The 7,773-nt window shown below is 53.6% G+C and overlaps 1 protein-coding gene across 4 annotated transcripts in view; it reads right to left on the minus strand.

The window, feature by feature from the left end:
- TRAF3 (TNF receptor associated factor 3) overlaps positions 1–4,798 on the minus strand; it is a 116,374-nt gene extending 111,576 nt beyond the window's left edge. For all 4 annotated transcript variants that reach the window (XM_060003886.1, XM_060003889.1, XM_060003888.1 and 1 more), the window contains exon 1: positions 4,561–4,798. The gene's annotated coding sequence lies outside the window, so the exon portion shown is untranslated. The remainder of the gene's footprint in view (positions 1–4,560) is intronic.
- Positions 4,799–7,773: the final 2,975 nt, after the last annotated feature.

Below are 7,773 nucleotides of genomic sequence, written 5' to 3' on the forward strand. Positions count from 1 at the left end.
ACTAAGATCCCACAAGCCTTGCGTCGAGGCCGGAAAAAAAAAAATGGAGTCAAAAACCAGCATGGAGCAAACGCTCGGAAAAAGTAAACCATGAAATGAAATTACAAGGCACTTTTTTATTTCTTGCGAATTAAAGAGATTTAGGTCATTTCAGCATGGATGACACAGCAGCAGATTTGGGGGGAAATCTACATCTACACCCCTCCCCTCGCCACCACCTTTTTTTTTTTTCCGGTACGCGGGCCCCTCACTGTTGTGGCCTCTCCCATTGCGGAGCACAGGCTCCGGACGCGCAGGCTCAGCGGCCATGGCTCACGGGCCCAGCCGCTCCGCGGCATGTGGGATCTTCCCGGACCGGGACATGATCCCGTGTCCCCTGCATCGGCAGGCGGACTCTCACCCACTGCGCCACCAGGGAAGCCCGCCACTACCTTTTGATACTTTCTACCTACAACGAGAAACATCAGGGACAGCAAAGTGCTGCTGCCCAGGTTGGGGCCCACTGCTCTATTCCCCACCATAGACCAGGCCCATCGTGGGGCAGACCTCCCGACTGCCCCGAGCTTGAGCTCCTGGTCACAAAGGGCCTGGCAGGAGCCAGAGGACAGCACGGGAAACATCACGACCGGAAACCCACTGACCAGTAGCATCACCAGGACTGTATCTACTGGCAAGAAGCAACAGGACTGCACATGTCAGATGCCACACTACCAAAACAAAGCCAGGAGGGGGAGAAATCCTCTTCTTGCCTTTCTCAGGGCCCTGCAAGAGGCCCCGGATGGGCCCATGGCACCTGCCTTCCCGACACTGGGTCTCAACGCCCACTCCCCAGAAGACTTCCCTGGCTACCCCCGCCAGCCAGGAGCTGTCCTTCCCTTTCCTGAACTGCCACCATACTTCCAGTCCTCTGCACAACCCACTGATTCACGTTAGCCTACACTGTATGACTTTTCTAGCTTCTTCCTAGTGGGTCTTCACCCTCTAGCTGAGCAGCCAGCTCCCTGAGGGCAGGGTGGTGAAATCATTCTTCCTCACCCTCCCTGGCACAGGCTTCAGTCCTGGTGCTACCTCAGTCAAATACCCACTGGCATCTCCTTCACCACGCACAGGGGCCAAGAGGCCCCGGACTTCTGCAGACCATGCCCTCAAAGGCAGGTGCAGTATCTCCCTCAACTTAGCGCAATAACTAGAACATTATGAGAACTCAAGGCACATTCATTGAACATCAAATTAAATGAGAAAAAGACTCCCAAATCCCAGTTAACGATCTACTTATCTCGAAGAATACAGAATTCAGCAAGAGATTCCCACCTGATTTCCGGAGTTGACAGAAACCAACACAGTCACCTGCATTTATGACATCTCACCACCTGCCAGCCTCACCCCAAAGTGTCTGCATAGGGAGACAAGCAATTCTGGCCCCCAAGAGGTTTTCATGCTTAATGATAAAAAATCTCACCTTCTCCTTCCTAGACTGGTCAGTCCCCCACCCCTCACTATGTGTAGAATAGTGCTGTGCAGACCAGTTAGTAAAGGCCCTCCAAAATGGGAAAGCCATTTCGTATTTTTTAGATTTTTTTATGAATAATAGATATTACACAAGCACATACAATGTTTTCTGTTTAAAATTGCATTGTCTTCTACGTCCATGAGCTCCTTTGGACCCAAAGTCTGCTGCTGTGGCACAAGACACCCCATCCCCATTCACCTCTCTCTACTGCCCTCCTGCCCGCAGGCATCCGGCCCTCTCTCACACTAGCTTCGTTCCTTCTGCCCGGAACTAGTCGAAGCATCATCTCCACATTTAGGCCTCGGCTGCCTCTCCCTGGTCGTCTTCCAAATCCACTGGCCTCACCTCCTTCTTTCTCACTTTGTAGCTCTCTTCCTAGTTTCTCTCTGTATCTGAAGTCAATATTATGACTCTCCTTCCCCAGCAAAAAATAATAATAATAATAATTTTTCTTCCTCTATAAACACTTGTAAAGAAGCATGTGGGGGGGGGGGGTCCTGATTCCATGGAACTGATGCAGAGGCCTTGGCCGTAAGAGATCTCCTCTGCTAAGTTCTTAAATTGACCATCACAAGGAAACTCAGCTATTGCATAACAGTTGATAGGTTAGATCACTTGCCGTTTGGAGAGTCTTGCTCTGCAAAGATGAGAAAATAGAGACGGGCAAATTTAACGCAATTTCCTTTGCTTGCTTGCGCTAGCCTAGACTTGCAACACCGCAGTGACAGTTTTTCTTGAAGTACAGCTTTAACATCATAAAAAAGGACTTTAAGAGAGTGATAAATCATTCTCATCCTTCAGCTTACTAGCACATCTATCCTGACACCGCCCACCCCCCACCCCACCCCCAAGGCCCTTCTCGCTTTGCACAGTGAACAATTAAAGGGATTCTAGCAGGGCTGTTTACGGAATCAAAATCCCAAACACAGGGGAGAACAGCAAGAAGCAGCTCAGATGTTTCAGTTAAACCAAGGACTCTCTTCGAGGCACGAACAAGAGCAGGAATATTTTGATGGTATTAACAGAAACAACTGGCCACTGCTATTGCCTGTTTCCAGTGGAAGGTCTTTACACCCTGCTTTACAAGGAGTGAGGCCATCTTATTAATTCCAAAATTAATGGATAGCATCCAAGGAAAATAATTGGTCTTCTTCCCCTCATAGAAAAATTCACATGAACGTCTGAAAAAAAAAAAAAAAAAAAAGCTGGAATTCTCCCTGCCAGCTCTCTGCTTTCCCGGCTTCTGCATTGTGACAGCTGGAACAGATGGCGTCTGGGTGAGACACCTTACATCTTAAACCTCATCCCTGATAAGGTCTGATTTTAACTAGTGATGTGGGAATCCCAGGTCTGTCAGGGTTTCTGTCCTGAGCACCTACTCACCAGCTTTCCAATCTCATGTATTTTACAGTTTTCACACTGATAAGGCTTATTTTTGTTTTGGCCAAAGAATTTTTCACCTTGGACTAATTCTCAGTATACATATTGTCACCACACGGTGAAAACACAAGTATTTCCTTTCATTTGAAAAACGAACGTACACTCTCTTGCCAGACATCCTACATATGATGCAGCCTTTTAAACAGGCCATTTTCAAAGATGTGAAAGAAGATTTTAGCACCAACTGATGGTCCACCTGGTCGTTTCTTTAGATAAGGATTTTATAGACATATACAAGATTACAGAACACAACATTTCCAAAAGCTTCACCAGCAAATGCTAGGGGGAAAAAAAATTATGGCTCCTCCTCAGTTGTATGCTGTGAATGTAAATTAAGAAGCGGCGACAACGCTACTCAATACAGCCTTTATGACTCCACAAAAATAAATGAATAAATAACACACACACACACACACACACACACTCCCCATCTCATTCTGAAAACTGATTCACGGCTTAATACGAAAAACATGAAATAAAATTGCTTCCTTCAGACAGGAATAAAGACACAGACGTAGAGAATGGACTTGAGGACACGGGGAGGGGGAAGGGTAAGCTGGGACGAAGTGAGAGAGTGGCATGGACATATACACACTACCAAATGTAAAACAGATAGCTAGTGGGAAGCAGCCGCATAGCACAGGGAGATCAGCTCGGTGCTTTGTGACCACCTAGAGGGGTGGGATAGGGAGGGTGGGAGGGAGGGAGACGCAAGAGGGAGGGGACATGTACACGTATAGCTGATTCACTTTGTTATAAAGCAGAAACACAACAATGTAAAGCAATTATACTCCAATACAGATGTTAAAAAAAAATTGCTTCCTTCAAATGGACAATTATATGAAGGCTTCTTAAATTTCAAAGCACGTCCACAACACATCATTCATTTCCATTTTGCTGCTATGTTTTCAAGTGAAAGGTAAAGAATATTCTTCCACACGGAATTCTTTCTAAAGGCCTAAATATTAAATAGATGTCCCCAACGGGGTGACAGTGAAAACGTGGCAAAGTGTGCAGGAGCAATTAACCAAAGGCGGAATGTGTGCATTTCGCCCCAAACTGGATCCCAGTACCCGCCTGCCACCGAGGCCACTGCAGCTCTCCGATTATGAATCAGAGGTTCATCTGCAGAGGAATGACTCAGTATAAACTTTTAAATAATGGCTTTAAAAAAAAAAAAAAAAAACCTAAGCCAACCCAGGGTGAACACGTTCGGCTATGTAGACACCCTAATCGGTCCGCTCCTCACCCCGCAACACACAACCTCGCAGGAGATGCTGATTTCTCGCCACCCCGATGGGGGGGGGTCACGTTTCCAAGAGGCCTCGGCGCCCCGTTTCCTGAAAAGCTGCGGGAGCCCCGGCCCGCGGGCCCCGGCCGGGCCGGGCCGGAGGACAAAGTTTCCCGAAGTTGAGGCGTCCGGGGGGCGGGCGGGCCCGGGCTGGGGCTGGGGCGAGGCGGCGCCGTACCGGGCACTCGCCGCCGGGCGCCGGGCCTGCGCCGCCCCGGCCCCGCGCCGACCGGCCCCGGGCCCGCCCGCCGCCGAGGGCGCGGGATGGAGCCGCCGGGGATGGAGCCGTCCGCCGCCCGCCACCCGCCGGGCCCCTTACCCGCGTCCGCGCCGCTCGGCCGGCTCAGGGGCGCTGGGCGCGTCCTCCGCCGCGGTCCGCAGCGTCCTGCTCCCCGGGCAGCCCCATGTCGGGGGGCGGGGAAGGGCCGGCGGCCGCCGCCGCCGCCGGCTGGAAAGTCCCTGCTGGGCTGCAACCCGGCTCGCGCACGCGGCGGCCGCGCCGCGCCGCGCTCCCTCGCCCTCACGCACCCTCTCGCAGGCACTTCCTCTCGCGCGCTGGAAATCCCCGCCGGCCGCTGGAGCGCGCCCCGGCGCGCGCCCGCCCCGCCCCCGCCGCCAGGCCCCGCGCGCGCGCACGCGTGGGAGCTGCGGGAGCCCGCGAGCGCGGCCGGCCCCACGGGCCGCGGCCCCGCGCGCACCCGCCCGGCCCGCGCGCACCCGCCTCCCGTTGCTAAGCCCTCCAGCCCGGCGCCAGTCGGCCGGCCTTAGCAACGGCGCCACGGCGCGGGCGGGGGCGGCCTCGGGCGCCCCCAGCGCCTGCCAGCCGCCGCGCGCCCTCCCGCCCCCCCCCGCCGCCCCCCCCCCCCCCCGCTCCGCGCGGCCCTCACCCCGGGCTTCCACCCCTTTCCGGGTCGAAAAGCCACGCGAGCCTCGTGGGGGCCCGAAAGGTGCAGGTCCCCTCGCAGTCGGGAGCGATGGCGTCACCCGGTTCAGCAGGGCAGCCACTCTCGGTCACACGCACACGGACACACATTCAACACACAGTCTCACACAACTACTCACAGACACAGGCTCAGACACACTCAGCCAACATGCGTTCTTACACACTGTCCCTCACACTCAGACACACATGCTCACAAGACATGCATACTCTCACAGACATGTTCACACGCTCTCGGAGACACACTTGGTCACAGACACGATCACGTGCTCTCACACTTGTACACGCATTCACACACCCACGCTCCCTCACACCCATGCACACGGCACACTCTCACACATACACACTCGCTCCTACACTCGTTCCCTCTCGTCCGCACGAGCAGGTGGTGGAGCTGAAGGAGACTTGCGACATCTGGGCCCTGATCTCCTTCACTAAGCGGGGAGCTGTCTCAGCGTTGGTTTGGTTGGCATTTCCTTGCTCCCTGGGGTCCTCCCACACCCAGGAAGTTGTGTCTTGGTCAAGTGCGAAGAGTGTGGCCAGTTTGCCATAAGCTGGCCTGGGGCCCCAGGACAGAGATCCTGCTGCCCCGCGCACCCCTCTCCTCCCTGGACCCCATGCCTTCAGGGGCGTGTGCAGCCTCCAGAGCCAGGGCACTTACTTCTCCAGGGGCCTCGGCCCTCTGCCCCCCCAAATCATGAAGGATTCCCCATGGTCCTCTAAGACGGTGTCCAGTCAGGCTGGGCCTGGCAAGATGGGGCGCAATGGACGGCCTGTCTCTGCGAGGCTCCAGGCCAACCAAAGAGCAAGGCCACCTCTGCACAAGTTTACAAGTTAACAGTGAGGAGATGGAATGATGTTTCCTTTTTCTCTGCTCAGGAAGGCTCATAAAGACCCCCAGACCAGCGCTGAGACCTGTGTGACCAGCTTAAGCCAGGCTCCCTTCTTATATTTCTCCAATGACTTGTTGAATAGAGGCAGGAAGTCCAGCATCTCCTCTGGAGACTTCCTCTGTGGAACATTCCAGAACCCTCGACAGTCCACGGCTCTGGCCCCATCAGCCCGACTGGTACTTGTTCTCCAGCCACAGAGGTGGGGACTCGGCCAGGGTACAGCAGCGCCCCTGCTTGGGCCACTGAAAGGGCACAGCTGAGTTCAGACAGAGACCCCAAGATGGCTGTTGTTCCCCCAGCACCCATGTCAGGGCGACAGCCAGCCCCAGCCAACCCTCTCACACAGACTCCTGGGCTCCAACCCGAACCTCGGTCACCAGATGAGCGCCTCCTTCCTTCCCTCTCCGTGGCTTCCTCTCCAGAGCTTTGGGTGTCCTTTCCTGCCTGTCAGAAGCCGTAAAGACCCTGCCCTCAAAGGGCAGGGTCCACACTGCTTCCCACACCCCCGGCTCCCAGGCCTCTGTGTATCCGCCCATCTCCTCCCAGGTCCCCAGGCCTGCTCAGGCCACAGTCCTGGGACACTCAGCCGGGTCACACTCCCACCTCCTGCCTCACACTATATTGGGATCTTTTCAAGACTTTGCCAAAATCAGAGTTTGCCAAAAATTCTCTAGGCTGGACTATTCTTGGTTCTTTTAAAATAAGCAACAAGGTAGAAGTTTCAAAGACCCGTCAGAGAGGTTTTCTACAACTCGTTTTATCCTCTACCAAAGCAGTATCAAGCAGCATTCAGAATGAATAGATTCAGGTACAAGCCGTGGTTGAGCCCTCTGCTGGGGAGTGAGGACCTGCTCCTTCTCTTCTTCCCCTTCCTCCCCCTTCTTTCTTTCCTCCAACCGTCTGAGCAGTTCTGGATCCCCTGCTTTGGGGAATTGGAGGGGGAGCAGCACAAAGAAGTTTGCCCCAAACAGGGCAACGGCTTTGGGGGCGGGCGTTCTGTCCTCCGCAGTTTCGGCCGCTGGGCAGCCGTGATGAGCAGCGAGGAGAGCCAATCACAGCTCTCCTCGCTGCATTTCAAAGGCAGAGCTCTCTGTTCCCTATGGCAACGTGTAACAACAAGCTGACACCATTTCTGGACAAAGAAATTTCTCGCAGGAATTTATGTAGCATTACGTGTTCTGTTTGCTGCATTTCTGGGAGAAGTGCACACAGATATTAGAGTGACTCAAGTACAATGGCTCAGAAGCCATTCCTAGTCTTCCAGAGAGGAGGAGAAGGTATCCACTGTTTAGTGTAAGGGGTCTTCAGGCCTACGAGAGGGGTTTCATCAGATCTCTCCCCGAGTGCGATGATCAGACACGCAAGTGACACCTCCCCACTCTGAGACCATCAGCTCCTGTGGTTCTGTCTTGGGCTGAAAAGTGCTAGCAACTTCTCCCACCGAAACGTATGAAATACCACCTCAGGTGGGCCTTGGCACCTGGCAGAATCAAAAAGAGTTCCACCAATTGTTCAGACAGGTGGCTTCCAAACTTTTTGAATACACTTTGCGTTACAAACCCCTTGTGTATAACACATGTGCATTTATACACACACATATGTAACAAGGCTTCATCTCAAACATGGGATGTACTCTGTTATTTTCTATTCCATTCCATTTATTTTTTAAATGCTGCTTGTGACTCTCTTAACTCACTGT

This window comes from Delphinus delphis, chromosome 2, assembly GCF_949987515.2.
Source record: "Delphinus delphis chromosome 2, mDelDel1.2, whole genome shotgun sequence".
In the NCBI taxonomy this organism is placed as follows: domain Eukaryota; kingdom Metazoa; phylum Chordata; class Mammalia; order Artiodactyla; family Delphinidae; genus Delphinus; species Delphinus delphis.